Source organism: Terrapene carolina, unplaced genomic scaffold (assembly GCF_002925995.2).
Source record: "Terrapene carolina triunguis isolate 2854851 unplaced genomic scaffold, T_m_triunguis-2.0 Scaffold638, whole genome shotgun sequence".
Taxonomy (NCBI): Eukaryota; Metazoa; Chordata; order Testudines; family Emydidae; genus Terrapene; species Terrapene triunguis.
The window spans coordinates 161288-187342 of record NW_020664989.1 but is presented as its reverse complement, the minus strand read 5'-3'; the positions used below and the strand labels follow the sequence as shown (position 1 = coordinate 187342).

The window sequence follows — 26055 nt, the reverse complement described above, 5'->3', positions numbered from 1 at the left end:
CCACTGAAAACATACTTACTTAATTTTACATACGTAATTAAGGTTTTTTCTCTTTTATTAAGAACGGGAATTTATTTTTCTAGTTATTTTGGAATTTATGTTTACTGATCACAATTGTGTATGTGACTCACATTTGACTCCCTCATTGCTATTAGTATCATACTTACAACTGCATTCATTTTCAAATAAATTTTAAGTTACTTTACAGATATACCTAAAAATATAATTTGAAAATAAATGATCTTCATCTGCACAGTGTCTAAAGTTTTGAGTTGAACTAGTATGTTTAAAAATGAGCACTGCTAAGGTAAGTACAAGCAAAACTTACAGTCTATTATTTGATTGTACCATTTTAAATAATGAATGACAAAGCAAAATATGGTACTAAAAGTAATAATGATAATTACTCCAGCCAGGACAGGTTAGGCATTTTAGAACTCATTACTCAAAGAATTTAATTTAAGCAGAAGTCAGAAATAAAATTATGAAATGCACAGACCAGTTAAAAAGCTAAAATAACAGCACTGCAATCCTGAATGAATGTGAAAGAATAAAATTACAGAGAGTATATGTGTCTTGCGCATTTTGACAGGAAGTACCAAGAAGTAATAACAATAATTGAAGTGTCTGTGTTGGAGTGTGAAAGAGACAGTTTGTGTGTGTGGAAGAGACAGTGTGTCTTACAGGACTGTGAGACACAGCACGCTCTCACTTTAAGCACAGCAGCACTCACTAGTCTGAAGGCTCGTTCAGACCGCAGCAGCGGCAAGCAGCTCCCACTCCTGACCCAGAGGCAGCAGCACAGAATCTTGTCCCCCTCACCTCAGCTCAGCAGAGACTGGGCACAGAGGCAGGAGGGTGGGGCCACTCCAAAATCAGCAACCCCCCTGCACAGCACACAGTAGGCTCCTGGGAGCAGCTTGGCCAGGGGCAGCTCCAAGTGGGGGGAGGGGGCAGGGCTGCAGGAACAGTTGCAGCGGCAGACAGCTGAAGAGAAGTGGGGAGAGGAGAGACTGGACACCTCTGCTAGAGGAACCCCCTCAGCAAGGCCCCCCTGGAACGTTGCATAGTCTGCCCACCACTAAGTCTGGCCCTGTCCAGCTCTTCACAATGAGAACAGTGTTGGCCTTTCTACCAGCGAGCTCTCCCTGCACCCTGCTAGGGCCTCCATCTCCTGTATGAGTCTCTGGCTAGTAGGGGTGTGATGGATCTGCTGGAGAGACAAGGGGCTCTCTCTTTTCCCCCCTCACACTGGCGTTTTCTGGATGCTCTGAGCATTGTGGGGTTGGGACTTCTGACTGTCAGCCACCCAGAGCTTCCATTTGATTGGCTCCTTTCCTCCATGAGTGGTGGGGTTGTGACTGGGGCAGCAGGTACTGAGTGTAGGACTCTTGCTCTTTCAGGGGCCGGTGACCTTCGAGGAAGTGGCTGTGTATTTCACCAGGGAAGAGTGGGCTCTGCTGGACCCCACTCAGAGAGCCCTCTACAGGGATGTCATGCAGGAGAACTATGAGACGGTGGTCTTGCTGGGTAAGGAGTCCTGTCCCCTCGGTTATTAGAAGCTGTGGGGTCTCTAAAGAACCTGAATAGTAATAACTTTATTCATCATACAAGTGTTGACAAGTTTCCTTGCCCCCCTTTTTTTGCCTTATCTTCCACCCACTAGAATAATTTTTGGACATGTGCCTTTTTGTTGCTGTTAGTAATTTTAAAATTGCATTTAATGTATCCTTATAGGATACATTAATAACTAGAGCTTTCATGCCTTTTCCTCATGTTAAGAGGAAAATATGCCACCTGTAGAATTCTAAATTGAGTAAATAGGTGTATGACTCATGTATGGTTGTGTGACAGTCAGATGAGCTCCTCTTTTAATAGGAGAGTGTATAAAGTTGCCATTCAGGAGCCCACGGTTGAAGGGAGAACAGAGCTGTGGGAGGGGAGGAGAAGGGAGGAGTAACTAATTCTGGGGTGCCAGGCCATGGGGTGTGTGTGTGCAGGATTAGAGCTAAGAAGCAGCAGGGAGGAAGGAGGTAGTGAGAGACGGGGAGGGAACACAAGAAGCTACCAAGGTGCTGGGAGGTGGTGATGGTTGAGAGTAATGGGAAGAAGGGGAGGGGAGTGTGGAGGAACGGCACCCAGGAAGTGGGCTGGGTGGGTCAGTGGGAGGGAGGAGAGGTTTAGGGATCTGGAGCTGTGGGGGATCCCAGACCTTTAATCCTGAATCCTTACCCAAGCCTTGTTGCTTTAGAGCCTACACTCCAGTTTTATTTCTGTTCAGTTCCACTTCATTATACATTTCCCCCAAAATATTATTATTTTAACTCTTGACCTCCCTCTCCTACTCATTACCCCCCTCCCCATATAACATCCCCATCTCTATGCACAGTGACCCTGGCCACCAATCCTGAGTCCTTGCTGCATTCCTCCCTCCCACAGCAGGGCCATTACCCAGGCACAAATGGGCACTTTTTTTGATGATGTCACCGGGTCGTAGTGTATCCTGTACTATTTTTACACCTGTAAGATTATGTACTGGGGTACAACTTGCCCTTGTACAGGGCTACTCAAAGTTAAATGAGAAGATAAATTTGGTGAAACACAAAGAAACTTGATTTAATATAGATAGTTCTAATTGAAATGATAGGCAAGGATCAATACACATAAGGATTAGACTAAGATAAGTATAGTATAGAGGGCCTAGCACTGTGCTTACTTACAAGTTATGGACACTATTGGAAATAAAGATCTAGGGGCAAGGAAGTCCATCAGAAGAGGGAGCCCTACTTCACTTTACACTGTCTCGCGGACCCGACAAAATGAAAAAATGGTAACTAGGAGAGGTATTTTATCCGCTTCCTTATGGTAATAGGATGGCTCTATACCATATTTGCTCCTTTACTCTGATTACAAGAATGTCAATAGCTGCCCCAAACCATATGTGGCCTTTGGGAAGTCCATAATTAAGCATCAAGCATTAATACTCATGATTTACATCACCTATTTATTAATAATTCCAATCTAGGAATGCGTCCAACTGCTGAGATACTGCATAGCAACCTAATTGCTAAAGCCCGCCCCAAACTTCCTTCTTTCCGGAAGAATTAGAGGCTGTTGCTCCTGAATTTTAGTGTTTAATTCCCCAGCCTTCTCCACACACTGGGGGAGTTTAATTCTCCCTCCCATTACACCTGAGTCACTAGATTTCCTAATTCCACAAAATGTGCTTTTGCGATGTCACAGTTCTGGGGTAGCTAAGCCTTTGACCTGTCTCCATGGTCTGCTCAAGGAATGCCCTCTCAGGTATCAGGCCTCTAGCCAGCCCCTCTCTACGGGTAGGGACCCACATGCCTCTCCTTTTTGACCAGGGTTTGAGGATTGCAGCTTGTCCTCCACTGTGTTCCCTGGACTAATGTCCAGTTCCTGTGCTTTGCTTTCTCTCCAAGGGCTGTGAGCAATGTGTGTGTGATAGAGGTGGGAATTTTGGTGATATTTGTATGATGCCAATAAACACCTCAGTTTCCCTCTGTGATTGGTATTGCTATGATTAGAAAGAGCAGGAGACAAGGGGTGTTTTGTCACATAGCTGTCATGGGGTGATATGAATGGGTAATTAAGGACTGGCTGGGACCAACCTATATCAATGGAATACCTGACAGAGACAAGGAAATAATTGTTGCCTGTGTATCTCAGCTTGGCTGAGAGAAACAAACATGGACTCATTATGTTTTTGGGAGCAGGAAGAAATGGGCTTGAAGATGGAGGGAGCTCTACTGGAGCGAAGACAAATGGACAGGCACAGTGATAGGAAACTAAACTGTTTTCTACAGCAGCATGGCTCAAGGGCATTGGCCAGTATGGACTATACAGTCTTTTTTGCTTCTCTGTGCTAATCTAAGGACTTTCCAATGCTGTGTTTCAGTTGACTAATAAACCCTGCTATGTTTTAAAAGTCTGCCCAGTGTCACAGCAAAAACTTGCTCTGTGCATTGACTGAGGAACAGTCTCTGAACAGGAGTATAGTTCAGCTGGACCTGCTGGCAGAGCTCACAGTTTGAAATAGGATTGTTGAAGCCAGAGGCTTCCCAAGGACTGTTTAAAAGCCCAGGCATTGCACAGATCCTATGGATCCATGACAGTGTGCCTCATGCGGAAAAGATATAAAACAAGAAAAAGATCTAAATGCGTATTTTCCATGGCCCCCTCATCAGTTCTCGTGGGAATCCCTGATCAGTTCCAAAGTGTATTAAAACCTGCCTTAAAGGCTTACCTCTTAGTTATCAGGTCATGTCAGTTTTGTTAGAGAGCTTTCCCTTCACCCTCCCACTTCCCTGGTTCTTGTCATGCAGACAGCAAGCAGCAAAAGACCAGAAGTCCGAAGCTCATACAATGCAATGTTTATTGGGGTTAGTTTCCAAGCAAGCATATTCCAAAGCCCTTCACACCAGTTGGGCTTATCTCTATACTCCGATAGAGTCTGTTCCCCAGTGTTTCCTTCCCAGCTCTGACGCCGCAGAGCATTTACCCCGTGTCCCTCTTCCCATCACTGATGCCGCAGAGCCTTGCCTGTGTCCCTGTTCCCCGTTCCCCCAATTAACAAACATGATTCCAATTTCCCTTCCCCCTCCAGTTTATATATTAATATTCTCAGCTATACCTTAACCAATCATTTTACTGAAATTTAACTAACCAATTCTAACATATTGTAACATAATTCTCTAACCAATTATATCCCACTACCCTAATTGACTTACACCTAGCAAAATTAATTATACAGCAGGCAGAAACAATTAGAGAACCAGACAGATTAACAAGGTAAAAGTTGTGGCCATAAAGATAAAACAATACAGAAATGAGGGTTTCAAAACCACAACCATTGATAAGTGATTTCTTGCCAGACAGGATGCTATCAAACTAAGTTTTCTTTTACCATCTTAAGATCTGTTTCTTTATCTGGTGGTGATGGGCACTATCCAGACAGGATCATCTTCCTTACAACCCAATACCACCTTATTTCAATGTGATTGGTTTGGGATGTGAATATGTGACCCTACACTTCCCAGCTTATGGCTGCCCCTGCTGCTTAGCCAAAGGCCTTAACCTGAGAACAAGGCCTCAGACTATCCTAGTGAGAGAAGGCCCAGACACAGGCAAACTGTGATTTTGATTCTTTGTTTTTATACCCCTGTAACTAGCTAAGTGATAAAAATACACCTCAGTTCTTAAAGTATAGGCTTTACAGGCAGGCCTGAATATTTATATATTCTAACAATGGGTTCTACCCCTTCTCCCATTCTGTGTCTGTCTTGTCTATTTAGATTGTAAATTCTTCAGGGCATGGGTCATCTACTATTCTGTCTTTGTACTTTGCCTAGCACAATGGGGGCCCACTGCTAGTTGGTCCTTAGGCACTAAGGTAATGAATATGATTTATAATAACAATGACTCTCCTGCCACTTTGAGCCAAGGAAGCTGATCTTGGGGTGTACTGCTTAAAAATGAGCTGGGTTTAAAACCATGGAATATTCTTTGTGACAAGTATCCCACAAATTCCACTGTTCTCCCTTGTTTTCTTTGCCTGAAGTAGGGTTTCCAGTTTCCAAACCTGATGTGATCTTGCAGCTGTGTAGATAAACCTCTGCATTAAGCATCTTTGCATGACTTTCATATGACTTTGTATTATGCCTCTTCATATAACCTTGTATTGGGTCTATCCATGTGTGACCTCTGTTTTCATGCAACTTTGTGTCAAGTCCTTTGATATGGGAACTTTGTATCAAATCCTTATATAGAAACTTCGTATTGAGCCTTTGTATAATGTTCTAGCCCCTAAGGATAGTTAAGGTAGAAGAAAAATATCTTTTTGCTAGGAGCAGAATAAGATTCCCCCCACCCTTTAATCAAGTGCCCTGTTGAATGAACGAGGTGTGAATGAGCAAGGCGTGGAAGGCAAGCACCTCCAGACAGCTGCAACAGTTGGAGAGAGGATGGAAGCCAGACTCAAGAACAATAAAACTTCTCATGTGGGCTCATTAAAGAAGATCAGACATATTGATGGCCTTGGGAGTTAGAAGTGAGCACCTTCTTTTGAAAACACCCTCTTTGAAAATAAATGTGACAACAACAAGACAACACCCAGAAGGAGGCACCACAGATGACCAACTAACACAGATTTTGAATCTGGTATAGATTTGCATGAGAGGGAAGCTGCTATAAATGTGAGCTGTCTTGCAGAGCATCCTGGGTCTCATCTTGTCAACATCGGAGCATCGATCCGGATCAACAGAAGCCGGGCTCCAACCCTCTCCCATCTAACTTGCCTGGCCAGTGAAGTTAAGGGGAGCGACTAGTTGGTAACAACAACAAGATGGATTGTGCTTGTGTGTGTGAGCGCATGAGTGTAATATATCATATGCATATGATACAATGTTGATTGATACATGTATTATCAATAAATGTGGCGCTTTCCCTTATCCCCCCCTGAAAAGATCCTGTGCAGTACTTTAAGTACAACAGTTGGAATGAGGGGAAGAGCCGTGGGTCCCAGACTTCCAGGGCTCTGAGAAAGAAGTGCTCCCGAGAACTGCCTGCACAGGTAGGGAATTGGTTAAACCAACTCAAAAACTGTCTGTAAATATAGGAAACATTTGGGATGCCCTACAAAGACCTTGTGAGCTCTCCAAGTTCAGGATTGTTCCCTACAGATGTGGAATCATTAGGCAGATTTCACTCATGGCTTCCCACCTATCCTAACTGACAACTGGCAGCAGGTCCATCCCCGATCTCACTTTCCCCTGAGTGTTCTGGTGAGATGCGGACCAAAACTGATCCCTTTCTCTCTCCTCTGGGGAAGGGTTTAGGAAGATCAGTTCCTCATAGGTTTGATGTCTCCCGCAACTATTTTGGGTTGTTCATCCCTTTTTTGATTCCTGTCTCTGAGATTTCCTTTCTCTCTGGCACAGAGAGTGACCTATGTCTGGATTCTCTCTCTCTCCCATCAGGTGATGGGATGGTGAGTGAGAATGAGGAGAAACCCCAGGAGGAAGATGCTGAGCAAGTAGAACCACATGGGATGTTATCAGGAGGATGCAAAGGGAATGTTTCCGGGAGTTGTGCACTCCCAGAAAAAGCAAAAGCCTGTGAGACTCAGCAGATGCTAGAGGAAAACTTGAGGAGCCACTTAGACCTTATTACACGTGAGAGAATCAACTTGGAAAAGAGACGCTACACATGCCATGAGTGTGGGAAAAGCTTCAGTGGGAGTTCAGACCTTTTCACACATCAAAGAATCCACAGAGGAGAGAGACCCTACACATATTCTGAGTGCGGGAAAAGCTTCAATCAGAGCTATACCCTTATCAGACATTGGAGAACCCATACTGGAGAGAGACCCTACACATGCTCTGAGTGTGGGAAAAGTTTCAATCAGAGCTCAAACCTTATCAGACATAGGAGAATTCACACAGGAGAGACACCCTACACATGTTCTGAGTGCAGGAAAAGTTTCAATCAGAGCTCAACCCTTATCAGACATCAGAAAAGCCACATGAGAGAGAACTTTAATAAGTGCCTTGACTAGGGCTGGCCAAAGATTTTTCTTTAAAAAAAAATCACATTTGTTAATTCCCACAGAGTGATCTTTGCACCATCTTCAGTGTGGTCTCTCAGCTCCCCCAGATGAGTTGCCTGCTTCTGCCTTTTGCAGCTCACCCTTCTTTGGGGTCAGTCCTGTGATCTTTACTATCCACTCCTTTCCTTTTGAGTCGTAGGAGTATGTGTCCCTCCAGCCAGGAATGTTCATCAGCTCCAGGTGGGAGTGAGAGGTTTCATCCCAATAAGTACACTGAGGCAAAAACTACCTGTGCCTTACATCTACTAGGACTGTACATGGCGTTGGCTGCTCAAGTTAGTGATCTTAGTGTAAAAAGACAATTATAGTTGTAGAGCAGGTGCAGGCTGGGTGCTGTGGTTGCATTAGCTTTCCCCTTGACCTGACCTAAACTCCATCACTTTTCCTAGTCTAAATGAACTCTGAGCATCACAGTTATACTGTTCCCCCATTTCAAAGCAATTGTTAGTCATCAAGTTCCCCATTCGGGAAGAAATTGTTTCATTCCTAGTTGCTCTGATGTTGCTCCAGGTTGTGCTGCAGAGGAGATATTTTTACTACCATTTTCCTCACTTAAAATATACTGAACTATAACCAAGAGCAGGAACAGGGCACGGATAGGGAAAAATGTCATTTCACCCTCTGTAACAAGAGAAGAAGATAGGGTAAATCAGAGGGATTCCCTTATTCCCCATCACCATCCCAATCCTGCTGTTGTTCAATTAGTAAGGTCAGTAAAGGGCTGGGAAGAGGATTCCCTAGTAAGTGACTTGTAACTAAGCAAAATACCCATGCATTTGGCTCCCAAAGCAGTTGTGGCCCAGGCCCTGCAGGAGGTCGCTCCTGAAGATATCTCCTTCCTAATCAGGTACATGATGCCTATTATTTGGGAAATGCAATCCCAATCTAGGTAGAGATGGGAAAAATGAAAGTGACATTTCTGTTCAGCTCACCCCTGGGAGGTGCTGCAAATGTGTAGAAAATGAAGTCCGTGTTGAATGTGATATAGCTGCAGAAAGATACCTATTTTTAATAGATACCTGACATTTGGTGTTTTACAGGGATTCTAAGCCACACCTGAATTTAGTCCCTTATTTAAACCTGTGCCACCAGATTAAAGAAATAAAAGGACGTTTTTGGGGAGTTATACCTTACTATCACTACTGATATGTTGTATGGTTGGTGAATTATTCTACGCTAGAGAAGTGTAAAATTACTCCAAGTAAGGTCAAAGATTTGACAAGAAGTCAGATAGAAATTGCAGGTACGAGTGGTTTATTTTCACCCCAGAGATGGAAACTATGGTGACTTGTGGCCCAGGTAAATTATTAAGAGAATTAAGAGAAAACTGCCCTATAGGTTTATATTTTGTAATCTTTGAATAAATTGTTACTAGCAACAATGAAATTAAACCTGAAGTTAATTAGTGTAAATAGTGTAAGAGGCTGATTCTGTGATAACTTTCAGTGTTACAATATGATTCGGGTTTTCTTCTAGTTCTCTCCCTGCCCCCTCCTACTCTATCGGAAATGGTGGCTAATCCTGAAATTAAAACCTCACTCCAAAGGAATTAGAGTGGGGGAATATGTGAGAGAAATAGCCTGTATGAGAAGAGAGACCCATTATGGACTGTAATTATTTCTATTTAAAATGGAATTTATTTTAATAAATTTTAAAATAAATCTTCTTTTAAGAGGAGAATTACTTGAGACAAGACATGTAACATTTTACCCATCCCTCATAGTGCTGATGTGTTTTTGTTTGTTTGTCTCTCCTCCGGTGGTTGCTTTTTAATAAAAGAATAGTTTTGGTTTGAAAGCAATCTTTATTCCATTAGTTGAAAGCAAACAGAGCCCTGCCAAGCAGCAGGCAATTTTCTTAAGCCTTCATAGTGCATTGTCTGCCCCAATTACAATCCCCTCCTAGCATTACAAGCACTGCCCTGCTGTACATAGCAACAACTATTAGTGGCTTTCAGCTTCAAATTGCTGCCTCAAGGTATCCCTGATCCCTATGGCCCCGCGCTCTTCCCCTCTAATAGCCCTGGTCTCTGGCTGTTCAAATTCAGCCTCCAGGTGCTGTGCCTCTGTGGTCCAGCCCTGAGTGAAGCTTTCACCCTTCCCTTCACAAATAAATGGCCAAAAGCACACTCAGTTATTCTGCACTTGCTGAGCCTGTTGTTGAACCGCTCCTTGCTGCTGTCAATGTGCCCCATGTATGGCTTCATAAGCCACGGCATTAAGGGGTAGGCAGGGTCTCTCAGGATCACAATGGGCATTTTGACTTCCCCTACGGTGATCTTTTGCTCCGGGAAAAAAGTCTCTGCTTTCAGCTTCTTGAACAGGCCAGTGTTCTGAAAGATGCACCTTACCGGGCCAGCCTGCATTAATGTCCATGAAATGCCTAGGGTGATCCACAAGTGCCTGGAGAACCACAGAGAAGTACCCCTTCTGATTTATGTACTCCATGACTGGTCTGGTGCCAGAATTGGAATACATGTGCCATCTATCGCCCCTCTGCAGTTAGGGAAGTCCATTTGTGCAAAGCCATCCACAATGTCATACACGCTGCCCAGAGTCACAGTCTTTCGGAGCAGGATGCAATTAATGGCCCTGCACACTTTTGTCAACACATGTCCAACGGTCGACTTTCCCACCTCAAACTGATTAGCGACCGATTGGTAGCAGTCTGGAGTAGCCAGCTTCCACACACAATTGTCACACACTTCTCCAATAACCGGGCAGTTTTCATTCTCGTGTCCTTGCACTGCAGGGTTGGGGCAAGCTCATCACAGAATCCCATGAATGTGGCTTTCCTCATCCAAAAGTTCTGCAGCCACTGCTTGTCATCCAAGATGTGCATGACGATTGATTCCACCACTCAGTGGTCATTTCCCAAGCCCAAAGGTGGCATTCTACTGTGGTCAGCACCTCCATGAATGCCATAAGCAGTCTCATGTCATAGATACTACATGTGGTGCTATCAATGTTGAACTCCTCTTGCCTTTGTAGTTTAAGGAATAACTCCACTGCCACTTGTGATGTGTTAATAAGAGCGAGCAGCATATTGGTCAACAGTGTGGGATCCATTCCTGATGCCCGAAGAGGCAGAATGCGCAGCACACAAACCATTGAAAGATGGCACCAAATGTGAACGGACGCACAGGGATTGCTGGGATGTGAAGCAATGCATCACGGGGCATTGGGACAGGACCCGGGATGCCCCGCAACCCCCTCCACCTTCCCACAACTCTTAGCTGCATAAGAGGAAGAGATACTCAGTGGGATATTGAGTGCACTGCTCGGAATACCGCTGCAAGTGCCGCAAGTGTGAACACGCTATTGTGCAGGCAGTTGACAGTGTAAACACACAATAGCAGTTTCCCTTCAGCGCTCTCTGAGCGGCACTGTAACTCCTGGCACTGTAACTCTGCCCGTGTAGACATAGCCTCAGGCCTGGTCTACACTAGGAGTTTATGTCGAATTTAGCAGCGTTACATCGAATTAACTCTGCACCCGTCCACACAACGAAGCTACTTAGTTCGACATAGAGGTCTCTTAAATTCGACTTCTGTACTCCTCCCCAACGGGGGGAGTAGCGCTAAAGTCGACATGGCCATGTCGAATTAGGCTAGGTGTGGATGGAAATCGACGGTAATAGCTCCGGGAGCTATCCCACAGTGCACCACTCTGTTGACGCTCTGGACAGCAGTCCGAGCTCGGATAATCTGACCAGCCACACAGGAAAAGCCCCGGGAAAATTTGAATTCCTTTTCCTGTCTGGGCAGTTTGAATCTCATTTCCTGTTTGGACATCGTGACGAGCTCAGCAGCACTGGCAACGATGCAGAGCTCTCCAGCAGAGATGGCCATGCAATCTCAGAATAGAAAGAGGGCCCCAGCATGGACTGATCGGGAAGTCTTGGATCTGATCGCTGTGTGGGGCGATGAGTCCGTCCTTTCCGAGCTTCGATCGAAAAAACAGAATGCAAAGATCTACGAGAAGATCTCAAAAGCCATGGCAGAGAGAGGATACAGCCGGGATGCAACGCAGTGCCGCGTGAAAATCAAGGAGCTGAGACAAGGCTACCAGAAGACCAAAGAGGCAAACGGACGCTCCGGATCCCAACCCCAGACATCCCGTTTCTATGAGGCACTGCATTCCATCCTAGGTGCGGCCGCCACCACTACCCCACCACTGACCGTGGACTCTGAGGATGGGATATTGTCGACGGCCGGTTCCTCGGACATGTTAGTGGACGGGGAAGATGAGGAAGGAGATGAGGAGGACGAGGCAGTCGACAGCGCTTACAACGCTGATTTCCCCGACAGCCAGGATCTCTTCATCACCCTTACAGAGATCCCCTACCAACCGTCCCCAGGCGTTAACCCGGACACAGAATCAGGGGAAGGATCAGTCGGTAAGTGTTTTAAACATGTAAACATTTATTTTTAACAGAACAGGAATATTAACAATATTAACAATGGATTTGTCATGATTACTTTGCCCTAGGCGCTTAACATTTCAGTCCTTGGCAGTGCAACTACTGAAAAAAAATCTAACAAAGTCCACTTTAGCATGATTGTTTTGCCCTAGGCGCTCTACTGTTTAATCCCTGCCAGTGCAGCTACAGTAAAATCCGGTCTATATGTCCGGGGATAGAGCAGAAATCCTCCTGGGACATCTCCACGAAGCTCTCCTGGAGGTAATTGGAAAGCCTTTGCATCAGGTTCCTGGGGAGAGCGGCCTTATTGGGTCCTCCGTGGTAGGAAACGTTTCCGTGCCAGGAGACAAGCAAGTACTCGGGGATCATCGCCTTGCAGAGCATGGCGGCATACGGCCCTGGTCTTTGCAGGCTTTCCCGAAGCATCCTTTCTTTATCCGTCTCTGAAATCCTCATCAGAGTGATGTCGCTCATGGTGACCTGCTTTGAATTAGGTAGGGGAATGTTAGTATTGGGACTGCTTGCCTGTTCCTTTACAGAACTGTAACCGGCGGTTTACAGCCACGCGGTGGAGGCGGGAGAGGGGCAGCATACAGGGATCTTTCCCTGGGACAGCTGCGAGGGGGTGGGACAGGGGCAGAGTTCATGCTGGCCGGATTGCTGGCAGCAGGAACTGGCCAACGCTAGGAGCATTGCTTTGAACGTGAAAGGAGGCCAGTGCTATTATTAAAGTTTTAAGCAGCCACAAGTCTACGGCTTACCATGTCGGCCTTCTACCCAAATTCCGCTGTCCTGCCCCGCTTGTCTGGTCTGCACTGCAAGACCCCAGGCACTGAATGCGAAGGCCGAAAATTCGACCTTGTCCTGAGTGTGCATGTGATAGGTGCTGTGCATGGTCTTGTTCACAGAGAAAGACTATGTTCTTTGTTCACCAAAAAATGTATCTTTGTGAGGAATTCACTCCCTTTTTCCCATCCCACAGCTGCGACTGTCTCCCGACCTAGCCTGGCATCACACTCCCAGAGGCTAGCGCAGATTAAGCGTAGGAAGAAGAGGACACGGGAGGACATGTTCTCGGAACTTATGGTCTGCTCCCGAGCCCAGGTGGCCCAGCAGACCCAGTGTAGGGAGAACTTGTCCCAAATCCACCGATCACACATTGAACGGGAGGAGAGGTGGCGGCAGGAAGACCAGCAGGCGACTCAAACGCTGCTTGGACTAATGAGGGAGCAAACGGACACACTCCGGCGCCTTGTGGATGTTCTGCAGGACCGGAGGCAGGAGGACAGAGCCCCGCTGCAGTCTATCTGTAACCGCCCTCCCCCGCCACAAAGTCCCATACCCCCCCACCCAAAGTCCCAAGAAGGAGGGGCGGCAGAGTCCGTGAAAACTCTCACTCCACCCCTGCAGACTGCTCAAGTACCAGAAGGCTCTCATTCCCCAAAATTTGATAAGTCCTTTCCTTCCCACCTCACCCAAGCCCCCGTCCCAGTTTCATCCCCCAGTTTCATGTGTAGTTGCTAATAAAAAATATGTTTCTGTTAATTACTGTTTCCATCATGTTCTTTTAGAGGAGAGTCTGTTTGAAGGGGTGGAAGAGGGTTGGTAATTGGACAGGACAGTCACCTTTACCAGGGTACAGACGCGGGGGCAGGTTCAGCAGCAGGGCACACACACATTGCAGTCACTAGTTACTCTGGTCAGTCTGGGAGGTGGTTTTCATGTTCTGTGTGTGGGGGGGCTATGTGACTTTGTGGCGGGGGAGGGCGGTTAGAGATCTTATGCAGCGGTCCTTATCCTGGATCACAGAGCCACGCAGCAGGGGATCTGTAACCGTCCTCCCCCTGCCACAAAGTCACATAGGCCCCACACACAGAGTCCCAAACAGGAGGGGTGGCAGTCTCCGTTGAAACAACCAGTCCACCAGTGCGGACCGCTCTAGGAGCAGGAGCCTGTCATTCCTCGAGTTTAGAAGCGTCCTTTGCATCACTACACTACACCCGCTCCCCACCACAGTCTGCGTCCCAGGTTCAACACTTTACCGCGAAAACAGTAATAAAGAAAACACTGTTCATTAACAAATTTCAAGTGATTTTATTTTTAAACGTGTGTTGGAAGGGGGGAACGGGGTGAACGGGGTATGTAACTGGAGAGGATAGTGAACATTAACCGGGTAAAGAAACGGGGGCAGGTTCAGCTTCTCTGTAAACAAACTTAATAGTCACAGGTTACCCTGCTCACTCAGGAACCTAGCTTTCAAAGCCTCCCGGATGCACAGCGCGTCCCGCTGGGCTCTTCTAATCGCACGGCTCTCTGGCTGGGCGTAATCAGCAGCCAGGCTATTTGCCTCAACCTCCCACCCCGCCATAAAGGTCTCCCCCTTGCTCTCACAGAGATTGTGGAGCACACAGCAAGCTGCAATAACAATGGGGATATTGGTTTCGCTGAGATCAGAGCGAGTCAGTAAGCTTTTCCATCTCCCTTTGAGACGTCCAAAAGCACACTCCACCACCATTCTGCACTTGCTCAGCCGGTAGTTGAAGAGTTCTTTTTCACTGTCCAGGGCGCCTGTATAGGGCTTCATGAGCCAGGGCATTAGCGGGTAGGCTGGGTCCCTGAGGATCACTATAGGCATCTCCACATCCCCAAGAGTTATTTTGTGGTCCGGGAAGTAAATACCTTCCTGCAGCCGTCTAAACAGACCAGAGTTCCTGAAAACACGAGCGTCATGAACCTTGCCCGGCCATCCGACGTTGACGTTTGTAAAACGTCCCCTATGGTCCACCAGTGCTTGCAGCACCATTGAAAAGTATCCCTTTCGGTTAATGTACTGACTGGCCTGGTGGTCCGGTCCCAGGATAGGGATGTGAGTTCTATCTATAGCCCCACCGCAGTTTGGGAATCCCATCGCAGCGAAGCCATCTATGATCACCTGCATGTTTCCCAGGGTCACTACCTTTGACAGCAGTAGCTCAACGATTGCGTTGGCTACTTGCATCACAACAACCCCCACGGTAGATTTGCCCACGCCAAAGTGGTTCGCGACTGACCGGTAGCTGTCTGGCATTGCAAGCTTCCAGAGGGCTATGGCCACTCACTTCTGGACAGTCAGGGCTGCTCGCATCCGGGTGTCCTTGCGCTTCAGCGCAGGGGACAGCAACTCACAAAGTTCCAGGAAAGTCCCCTTCCGCATGCGAAAGTTTCGCAGCCACTGTGATTCATCCCAGACCTGCAGCACTATGCGGTCCCACCAGTCCGTGCTTGTTTCCCGGGCCCAGAATCGCTGTTCCACAACATCAACATGACCCATTGCCACCATGATGTCCTCGGCGCGGGGTCCCGTGCTTTGTGACAGGTCTGTGCCACTCTCAGACTTCAGGTCCTCACCGCGCTGCCATAGCCTCCTCGCCCGATTTCTCAGCATCTGCCTCTGGGAAAGGTGGATGATAAGGTGCGAGGTGTTGACAACGGCCATAACTGCAGCGATGGTCGCAGCGGGCTCCATGCTCGCAGTGCTGTGGCGTCCGCGCTGTCACTGACCAGAAAAGTGCGCGAACTTATTTCCCGCCGGCGCTTTCAGGGAGGGAGGGCGGGAGTGACGGTTGGATGACGACAGTTACCCAAAACCACCCTCGACACATTTTTTTCCCCAGAAGGCATTGGGGGCTCGACCCAGAATTCCAATGGGCAGCGGGGACTGCGGGAACTGTGGGATAGCTGCCCACAGTGCACCGCTTCCAATGTCGACGCTTGCCCCGTTAGTGTGGACTCACAAAGTCGAATTACTGTCCTTAGTGTGGATACACACGTTCGACTTTGTAATATCGATTCCACATATTCGATTTAAGTAAAATCGAAGTACTCTCGTAGTGTAGACATACCCTCAGAGAGACTGACTGCCAGGATCCCAGGACTGATCCCCTCTGGGGAATGAAGCACAACGTCTACAGGCTATGCAACCTTCACTAGTCTCCCTGTACTTGAAAAGCCTGCTAGCCCTAAGTGCTGGAGCATCTATGCCAGTACCTGGTTCCTAAACTGCAGCTACAGTTCCTACTCCAGGTGAATCCAAAGACCGAGAGGTGCAGAGACCCAACCCCTTATAATCTTAGAAATGTTTTGTTCCTTTTTCTATTTTTTTCTCTGTTTCTTTTTATGAACTTGGAGACCTCCCGGCCTTTCTATTGGATTGGGGTGTAACTGTGTGGCTCAGTGGGTGTGAGTGTGTGAACACCTCTGAAATCTGCAAAGGGAAGATGCTAGGAAAAATTGTTCCACAAATCTTAATAGCCTTAAAACTCTGCCCTATGAAATGACTGAATGCATGCTCCTCACCCCTCCTGCACCACCAGCCCCATCCCAGCCCAGAGCCTGCTCCCAGCACCCAAACTCTGTCTGAGCGCCTGCACCCCCCCACCCCCCTCCCACACCCCCCTCCTGCTGCCAAACTCCCTCCCAGAGCCTGCACCCAAACTCCCTCCTTGAGCCTGCACCCCTCACCCCCTCCTGCACCCCACACCTCCTGTCCCAGCCCAGAGCATGCACCCAGCACCCAAACTCCATCCCAGAGCTTGCACGCCAAACCCCCTCCCCCACCCAAACTCCCTCCCAGAGCCCAACCTCTCACCCCTTCTGCACCCAAACTCCCTCCCAGTGCCTGCACCCTGCACCCCTCCTGCACCCCAGATCTCCTCCCACCACCCAAAGTCCCTCCCAGAACCTTAGGCAGATAGGGTGTGCAGTTTGGGGCGGGGGCTCTGGTCATTCTGGGCACCACCCAAAATTTCAAAATGTGCTGCCCCTGTTGTCCACTGCACTCCTGGTTCTCTCCAGCTGCTTTTTTCTATCCCATCTCCTGCTCTTCTCCTCTCTTTGTTTTCTATGGGACCTGGCCCCATAGTTCTATGTTGTGCAATATCATGTTTAACTTTCCAAATCAGCTGGGGCCTGGAGAATATTTCTAGGTGGTTGTCACCTATGTAGATTGCAGTGATCTCTGGTGTGTTCTCACGGGGAACCAGTTCACAAAAAAGAGCCAGAAACTGGTCCCAGTGCATCCCCCATCTGCTGTGTGGAGAGAAAATTGCCTCCAGGCCAAGGCCCAGCTGCAAACCCCTTGCTGAATTACAGGCTGTCTTGGAAGCCCACTGCACAATGCTGTGCCAACAAATTCATATCCCCAGCCATTGGTGTACTTCCACATAATCTAAGTAAGAGACATGGGCAAGGAAGCAAACAGGGTTAAAACCTGTGGTGCCTATGGCCCACCACATGCATTGGCCTCTCCACAGGCAGGGGACTTATAGGCCCTTCTGCCAGTTAGTGTCGGCAGCAACAAGGGCTGGGTTCAATGTGTAGGGGAGGAGAGCAGCAGAAATGGAGGAGAGAAAGTCCTGAGAGAGGAAGCAGTTGGAGGACAGCAATGAGTGCAGAGTGCAAACCGACCAGCTGAGGGTCTCACAGGAGACCTGAAATGGCAGTAGCTGCAGGTCCCATGGTGTAATGATCAGCCCTCAGGACTCTGAATCCTGAAATCTGCGTTCAATCTCAGTAGGACCTCCTGGTGCTGTGTTGGTTTGCTGTAAAGCCTTGGAGCTCAATATGCTTGATTTCCCTGTTCCAAGATGTACCAGAGTGAGTTTTTTCCTTCCTGCTGCATGAGTGACGCCAACTAGAGCTAGGGCTTTGGTCTAGCTGGTTCAATAGGTTGGGGCCCTAGAATTTAAGTCTGGCAAGAGATTCCTGCGGGTTGACCTGATGGTTGTGTTTCTTGCTGCTTCATCCGATGCCCACAATTTGGTCCTTGTACCTGCAGCTGCCACGCTCTTCCTCTTGCCCACATGGCACTTAAGGGGAGCAGTACCAGGACCAGGCTTAATAGTCAGGAAAGGGCAGGAGGGAGAGAGAGAGTCCCAGGCTGGAGCCCAGCACACCTTTCCTCCTCTGGGCCCTAGAGCAGAGGCAGCTGTTGCTGACAGCTCTAAGGAAAGGCTTAAATGCCACAGAGCAACCGAGGGCAGGGCAAGAGGAGGGGAGGACCATGCCCACGTGTGAATTCAGAGAGTAATTGATATCCACTCTACATAACTATAGGCATTTCAGCATCCCCAACGGTTATTTTCTTGTCTGGGAAGTAAGTCCCTTGCTGCAGCCATTTAAACACAGTAGTGTTCCTGAAGACGCGAGCGTCATGAACCCTTCCCGGCCATCCCACATTGATGTTGGTGAAACGTCCCTTGTGATCCACCAGTGCTTGCAGCACCATTGAAAAGTACCCCTTGCGGTTTACGTACTGGCTGCCCTGGTGCTCCGGTGCCAAAATAGGGATATGGGTTCCATCTATCGCCCCACCATAGTTAGGGAATCCCATTGCAGCAAAGCCATCCACTATGACCTGCACATTTCCCAGAGTCACTACCTTTGGTAGAAGCAGCTCAGTGATTGCTTTGGCTACTTGCATGACAGCAGCCCCCACAGTAGATTTGCCCACTCCAAATTGATTCCCGACTGACCGGTAGCTGTCTGGCGTTGCAAGCTTCCACAGGGCTATCGCCACTCGCTTCTCAACTGAGAGGGCTGCTCTCATCTTGGTATTCTGGCGTTTCATGGCAGGGGAAAGCAAGTCACAAAGTTCCATGAAAGTGCCCTTACGCATGCGAAAGTTTTGCAGCCACTGGGAATCATCCCACACCTGCAACACGATGTGGTCCCACCAGTCTGTGCTTGTTTCACAGGCCCAGAATTGGCGTTCCATGGCTATAACCTGCCCCATTAACAGCATGATCTCCAAAGCGCCGGGGCCCGCGGTTTGATAGAATTCCATGTCCATGTCCTCATCACTCTTGTCGCCGTGCTGCCGTAGCCTACTCCTCATCGCCTGGTTTTGCAGGTTCTGGTTCAGCATAAACTGCACTATAACGCGCGAGGTGTTTACAATGTTCATGACTGCTGTCTTGAGCTGAGCGGGCTCCAGGCTTGCTGCGGTATGGTGTCTGCACTGTTCACCCAGGAAAAAGGCGCGAAACGGTTGTCTGCCATTGCTTTCCCGGAGGGAGGGGGAAGATGTACCCAGAACCACCCGCAACAATGTTTTTGGCCCCATCAGGCATTGGGATCTCAACCCAGAATTCCAATGGGCGGAGGAGACTGTGGGAACTATGGGATAGCTATGGGATAGCTACCCACAGTGCAACACTCCGGAAATCGACGCTAGCCCCGGTACATGGACGCACACCGCTGAATTAATGTGCTTAGTGTGGCCGCATACATTCGACTTTATACAATCTGTTGCCAAAAATCGAATTCTGTACATTCGGATTAATCCCGTAGTGTAGACATACCCTTTGAAAAACTGGAGCCGAGAGGAGTGGGTTTGTGGACTAGCAATGTAATGGGAACCATTGGTGGGGGAGGGGGTTTTCTATCGATGTCCAAAATTGGAGACCCCAAAACTTCTACATACCAGGCACACTTGTTGGGGTCCACGGCTGCACCTGAGATATGGGCTGAGAAATAGTGGACATGATGATTCACATTTAATTCAGGGTACAAACTGGTCTGTGCAACCAAAAAGGACGGAGAGGCCTCAGATTGCAATAATCCAGTGCAGATAAATCAGGCTTATCTACCCTGTATCCTGGCACAGCAGTGAAGGTTAGATTTTGAAAACTGTCAGATTCATAAGCAAACCCCTTTTCATGCTGACAAACCAAAACAAAGTTGGGCCACGCCCAGAGGGGAATGGCACTCAGGGCGTACATGTCGGCTGCTCCTTGAGAACTGCTGGCTACCGCAAATGGCCCCTTTTACTGCCTCCAAGCCGGTCCCCTTGGCTTCAATGTGTTGACCTAGTGGACGGGCAACCATGGGGGCAGCACAACAAAACCCCATGTCCGAGCAGCAACGCCAGGGCCTCAGGCTTAATCCTCCAGTCCAAGTGCAAAATCTTCAGCCGGGACCTTGTCATTCCCCTCCTGCTTCTGCCTGAGTAGCGAGGGAGAAACCCACAAGATGTGCAGGCTCCACCTTCCTTCTCACCCGCTACTATGTAGACTGTGCCCAGCTCTTTGCCTGTGGCGTACCCTGCTAGGGAAGCATGGCCAGGCGGCCCAAGCCTGAGCTACAGCCACAGTCCCACCTCCCATGGCTGGCCGAGCACAGAGCAATGTGGGCCAATGCCAGGCTGAGATGGAAGGCTTGGCTCTTTCCCTTGCCAGCCAGACCTAGCTGACCGATATCCTGAGCACCTCGCTCGCATGTCCCCACAGCGGCTGCCTGCCTCTCTGGGTAGGAGAAGGGGACAAAGAAACACCGATGCCTCAGGCCAGGCAATGAGGCACTTACCTCCCATGGCAGTGCCCTCTGACTTCATCAGAGCCAACGAGAAGTGCTAGGGACCTTCCTAGCGGGATGCAGCTTCAGCAGGTCCCTGACCTCAGGGGCCAGGCGCTTGTTGCTCTGCAAGCCCCTGCCACGCTTGAAGGTCCAGAATAAAAACAAGGGGGCCTGTTGCTATCAGAGAACGGTGTCAGTCCATCGACCTCTGACTTACTGGACTAGTGTGTTACTGCTGCAAAACTGTGCATGGATAGGTTAACTTGGAGGAACAGGCAGTAGCAGTTGCAAATAAGCTTCCCTTCAATAGCTGAGATGGTAGAGCGGAGGGCTGTAGCAGGCCAGGAGTGGATTTACCATTAAACAAACCGTGTGGTGGCACAGGGCTCCCAATGACAGGGGACCCCCAAAATGCAGGACAAATCTCATCTGACAACCTGGTCCTGAGTCTAGGCAGGCAGTGCAGCAGGGCTTAGGCTGGTGGCCTCAGGCTCCTCCTGGAAGCGGCTGGCTGCTGGCACATCTCTGAGCGCCCCTGTCCAGGGGTGGGAGGCAGCTCCATGCTCTGTCCCCATCCCAGGCAGCGCATGGAGGCCCTCTGCTCCCCTCCCACCAATGGGTGTGCAGAGACGTGCCAGCAGCACTAAGGTGACTCCCTGCCCTCTCTGCCTCCATGCCGCTCCTGGAAATGGTCAGCATGTCCTGGCATCCCCTCGGGGTGGGGGAGTGTCTCCACATGCTGCCCCTGCCCCGAGTACCAACTCCGCAGTTCCCATTGGAATTGGGGCCAATGGGAGTTGTGGGGGCAGTGCCTGCAGGCAGTGGCCCACGGAGACCCCCTGGCCCCACCCACCAAGGAGTTGCTGCTGGAGGGTTGTGTGTGCTGGTCGCTTTGGGAGCTGCACTGCCTGAGGAAAGCGCCACCCCTCCTGCACCCCAACCCCTGCCCCAGCGCAGAGCCCGCACCCCACACCCAAATTTCCTCCCATAGCTTTGCTTGTCTTCCTTTCACCCAGATCCATCCTTCTTCTCCTGGGCTGCAAGTAGCCACCCCTGGGAAGCCAAGAGGCAGGCACAGGATTCTACCTCCCAGCAGCCAACCGCACCTCCCCGGGCTTTGGCAGAACAAATGGTGGCACTTTACTATCCCCACTTAGTTGCACTGAGGTGCTTAGCTTCTGCTGTGCCTTCCTCAGCATGACTTTCCTCTTTTGCCCCATTTCTGCCTCACTTCCTCCTTTGGCAAGTCACGCAAAGGAGGCCAGCAGGAAGAGCCGGCCTCCATAGGCCAACCTCCAAGGGCAGAGGAGGCCAAGCCACAAGCCTCCAAAAGGTGACTGGCCTAGATCATCTAGCTTTCCCCGGCTGATGCCAAGGTGCTTTCTCAGCTCATTTCACCAGCCTCTGTCCTGCAGGGGTTGGGCATATCCCAGGGACAGGCCAGTGGCAGAAGGAGGAGCACCTTGATGGACAGTTAGGGGAGCTGGGAAAAGTAAGCTCTCCTATTTCTGCCTGATTTTGAACCAGAGCTCTTTTGTGTGTTAGACAAACATGATAACAACTACAGTACAGAAACTCTGTCACATTGTCTTGCTCCTCCCCCCAAATTCCATCCACTTGGCTGGCGCTTGCCCTGGCACACACCAACGGGCAAATCTGGAGAAAGTGGTGGCAGCCCTTCAATAGGTCGGCTAATAGAGCAAAGGACTGGAGCCGGCACTCAGGAAGTCATCATCCTTATGTTGCCCTTGTGACTCCAGCTTGAAGGAGAGATTCTTTTTTTTCCCCTTGCTGAGAAAGAGCAAGAGAAGAAAGAAAGCTCAGGTGGACCAACTGGGTGCACAAGCCCACGCTGTTTTTTCCCGCTGGGAAGCCTGAAATGAGGGATTTGTGGTGGATAGAGGTACCACTGCACTTCTAGAAAACAGCCCACCCTGGTACACAAAGAGCATGCCAAAGCCTGGGATTGAACCATGAACCTCTAGATTCTCAGGTTTATGTTCTTGCAACTGAGCTATTTCAGCACTTGGAGGGCATCTTTCGGGCTTGTTGCTTCTCTGTCCTAAATGTTTTTGTCAGCCGTGGCACAGAAAAAGGACATCATTGTGAGCGGCCCATGAAGGCAAGATGAATTTTTGCCTGCATTGCTCAGCTTGATTTGCTTCCTCGCCCTATTCCTGAGTTACATGGTGGCTGAAGGTGACTGGGGCCCAGAAGGACAGGGAGGAAGTTGGTGTCAGGTGACAGGAACAGGGAGGAAGACAGTATATATTTTGGGCAGCTAGACCCTGGCAGCAAGAGTCCTGCCTCCACTGTTGTCCTGGCTTCATCTGCTGGCTGCCAGGTACTTGGGCTCCAGCAGCGCAGGGGAAGGAGATGGACAGAGCCAGCCCCTTTGGCTCCTCTCTCCAGGTTCGTCTTGGTGGCCAACAGCAATTTTGGGGTGCAGGGAGCAGGAAGGGAAAATCTCAGCAGCCATCTCCCCCACATGCAGGAGAATTGGCTTCACCTGCTTTCCCTGTGGACTAAGTCACCAGGCCTTCAGCTCAACCCCTTCGAACCAATGAGTTGACCTAGGCACCTAGGGAGGAAGTTGGGCAGCTACACCCTGGCAGCAAGAGTCCTGCTGCCATTTGCTGCCCGACCCTGTTGTTCCAGCTTCACCTACTGACTGCTCAGCAGCACAGCGGAAGTAGGTGGACAGAGCCACCCTCGCCTCGAAGCTCAGGCTTAATAAAACATATCTTCATTCGACGATGGCCCATGCGAGACTGACATCGATTGCTATTTTGTCACTTGAAAATGCCATTGGCCAGTTTTGGCTCGCTCTAATGCTGCGCTTCAGTTCATGAGGGGAAAGGCAAGAAAAGCAACCTTTGAAAAAAAGCACTAGGATTAACATTCTAACGCTGTCTCTTACTGTGACACTGTTTAATACTGGTTTCAGAGTAGCAGCCGTGTTAGTCTGTATCCGCAAAAAGAACAGGAGTACAGAAGTGGGTTGTAGCCCACGAAAGCTTATGCTCTAATAAATTTGTTAGTCTCTAAGGTGCCACAAGTACTCCTGTTCTTTTTGTTTAATACTGGTCCACCTTGTGCTGGTGACAGTTCAATGTCTAGATATTAGTACACTTCAGTTACTGTTCAAATTAAAAAGTGTCTATATGCTTAGAGGAAATGAATTTGTTTTATTTGCTTATATATGGCATGAATAAATACAGATTTACAGATCCTATTATGCAAAGTTATCATCTTATATGACAGAGAAAATTATGCATCCAAATTGTGTATCAAAATAATGAAATGAGCTACAAATGCAATAAAAATAAGGTATTTAAAGGTTTAAATATGGGGGGGGCACCGAGGGCACTTCTTGCCTGGGGTGCTATTTGGTCTAGAGGAGGCCCTGTCAGGGAGAGCAGGAGTTAGTTTCACATGCCTATTTTCAAGTTGTCGTTTGGGGGCTCCCTGCTCTGTGGGAGGGCTCCTGATAGCCCAGACTCAGGGCATGGTTTACAGAAGGGACAACTTCCTCACATGCCCACTGACCTTAAAGGCTCTGAGTCTAAAAGGGAGAGGGAAGTAAATATTTTTTTAAAAATAAAATAAACCAAACATTGTAATACAAGGATGACTCCAACAGCTCACTGTATAGTCCTGCTCCTTTTTTCCTCCACTGTGTGATTAATGACCTGCTGGGATTTGGGACATTAATTCTCTCATTCCATTGATAAACTGAGACAATGTGACTGAAATTAAACCAATTCGCAGCCAGGAAAACATCACATCACTGCATTGGGTGGGAATTGAACCCAGGTCAACTGCTTGGAAGGCAGCTATGCTCACCAGTATACCACCAATGCATCTGCCAAAAGTACCTCTCCTATGTGCCACTTATGCTTGCCAAATGATTCACACACACACACCCCCAGCACTAAGGAGCTGGCTGGAGAGGCTGGAGCAGCCTGTCAGCTGTGAGCAAAGAAAGGTTCCCAGAGTGACTGACAGATGCGGACATGGGCGCTATATCCCAGCATGAGGTGGCTCCAACCCCATCTTTGCCCTCAGAGAAGGGAAATGAAAATCGATGACCATAATGACAAATTTTACCCCAGAAGGAAGGAGACAGCTCCTTTTAAAGCACATTTTGGGTTGGTTCCTGCTACGTACAGAAGGGTTTGTTGCTGCCACTGATTCCAATCCTTGGGCTCTGCCCGGATAAGGAACGATTCAGGCTGCCACTCAAGTGAAGACGGGAGATGATTTTTTTGACAGGGACGGTGGCCTCATCTTAAGGGTGTTTGTCGGTCACCTTCTAATCTAGTGGGTGCTTGGTACATGCTGCCTGCATGTACTGAGGAAATAAAGTTTCTAAAAAAAACCCAAAGCTTTTCACAGAAAGGAGGGGAAAAGGAAATGGCCACAAGACGGCACTAGGACATAAAGAATGGAACACAACACCATTCTTAGGGGTAATCCATTATTTTGTGTCAAGGTCCAAAATTGGTTAAGGTCCAGACTTCAGAGAAAATAATAATAAAAAGTAACAATAATGATAATAAGTAAATAAAAAGATTTTGGGGCCCATTCAAAAGCTATTTGGCCCCCCGTCTGCCTATTGATTACCCCACATTGACTCTGAGAGGTGATTTATCTACAATCTTTTGTATTTGACGAGATGGTTAGTTTTACCCTTGGTAAACTACCAGGCAGAACAAGCCATGTTATCGATGGTGACACTAGGATTGAAGGATTATATCATATTATAAAAAACTGTAAATAAAGATGTCTTCTGAACGTGAGCATTCTGTAATGAAAGGCTGGTTCCCCCAGTTCAATTCCAAATGCTCTTCTAGAAATGCCCCCTGGGATCCCAGCAGTCCCCAGCAGGAGTGAAAGGAGAAACCCCCAGCACTGCATGTAGCTCCAGGCTGATTCATCAGTGGTGGGGGGAATTGACTTCTTTGCTGCTGAGAAGGGAGCTAGGGCAGTTCTTTGGGAATCAAGGTTCCCAGCCTGACCCAGCTGCTCCATTGCCCCCTGGGACCTTGCAGGCTTAGACCGTCCCTGAGGACAGGCAGCTGCTCAGGGAGCTTTCCTGGTGTCGCTGGCAGTGCAGGAATAGCCCATTCTAAGGGCCTGAGTTTGGCCATCAGGAAAGGCAGCAGCTTCTCGCCCTCCTTCTAAACAGAGCTCCAAGGCACTGGTTCTCAGCCGGGGGCAGCGAGCAGGTTTCGGGGGGGGAGGTCCACCAAAATAAACCAGGAAGCAGGGCTGGCGTTAGACAGTTGTTGTGGCACAGGTCGGCTGTGGAGTTTTTATATCATGTTGGGCGGGAGCCACAGAAAGGAAAAGGTTGGGAACCCCTGCTCCAGGGAATCCCGGAGAATAAAGACTCAGTCTGACTCACTGCTGCCAACTCTAATGATTTTGTCTTGAGTCTCATGAGAATTGTTTTCCTTAATGTCCCAGCTTCTGGAGTCAAGTGGAGATGTGATGATTTCAGCCTTTGCTCTTAAAGACACAGTACGTTTCTAGCCCTTGTGACTGTGGAGAAAGATTCAAAATATGACCCCAGTGCGCCCTAAAGGCTCATCAAGCAGAAGGTAAATAAAAAGATCCCCAAATCTATTAATTTTATATAATCTCATGATTTTAAAGCCAATCTC

At 48.6% G+C, this 26055-nt stretch overlaps 1 non-coding gene and 1 pseudogene across 1 annotated transcript; one reads left to right on the top strand and one right to left on the bottom strand.

The window, feature by feature from the left end:
• The window catches only part of LOC112124981, a 573457-nt pseudogene that overhangs the window by 406630 nt on the left and 140772 nt on the right, over window positions 1–26055 (top strand).
• TRNAG-UCC lies at window positions 24178–24249 on the bottom strand. Its single transcript has one exon. It is a non-coding gene; the product is annotated as a tRNA-Gly (tRNA).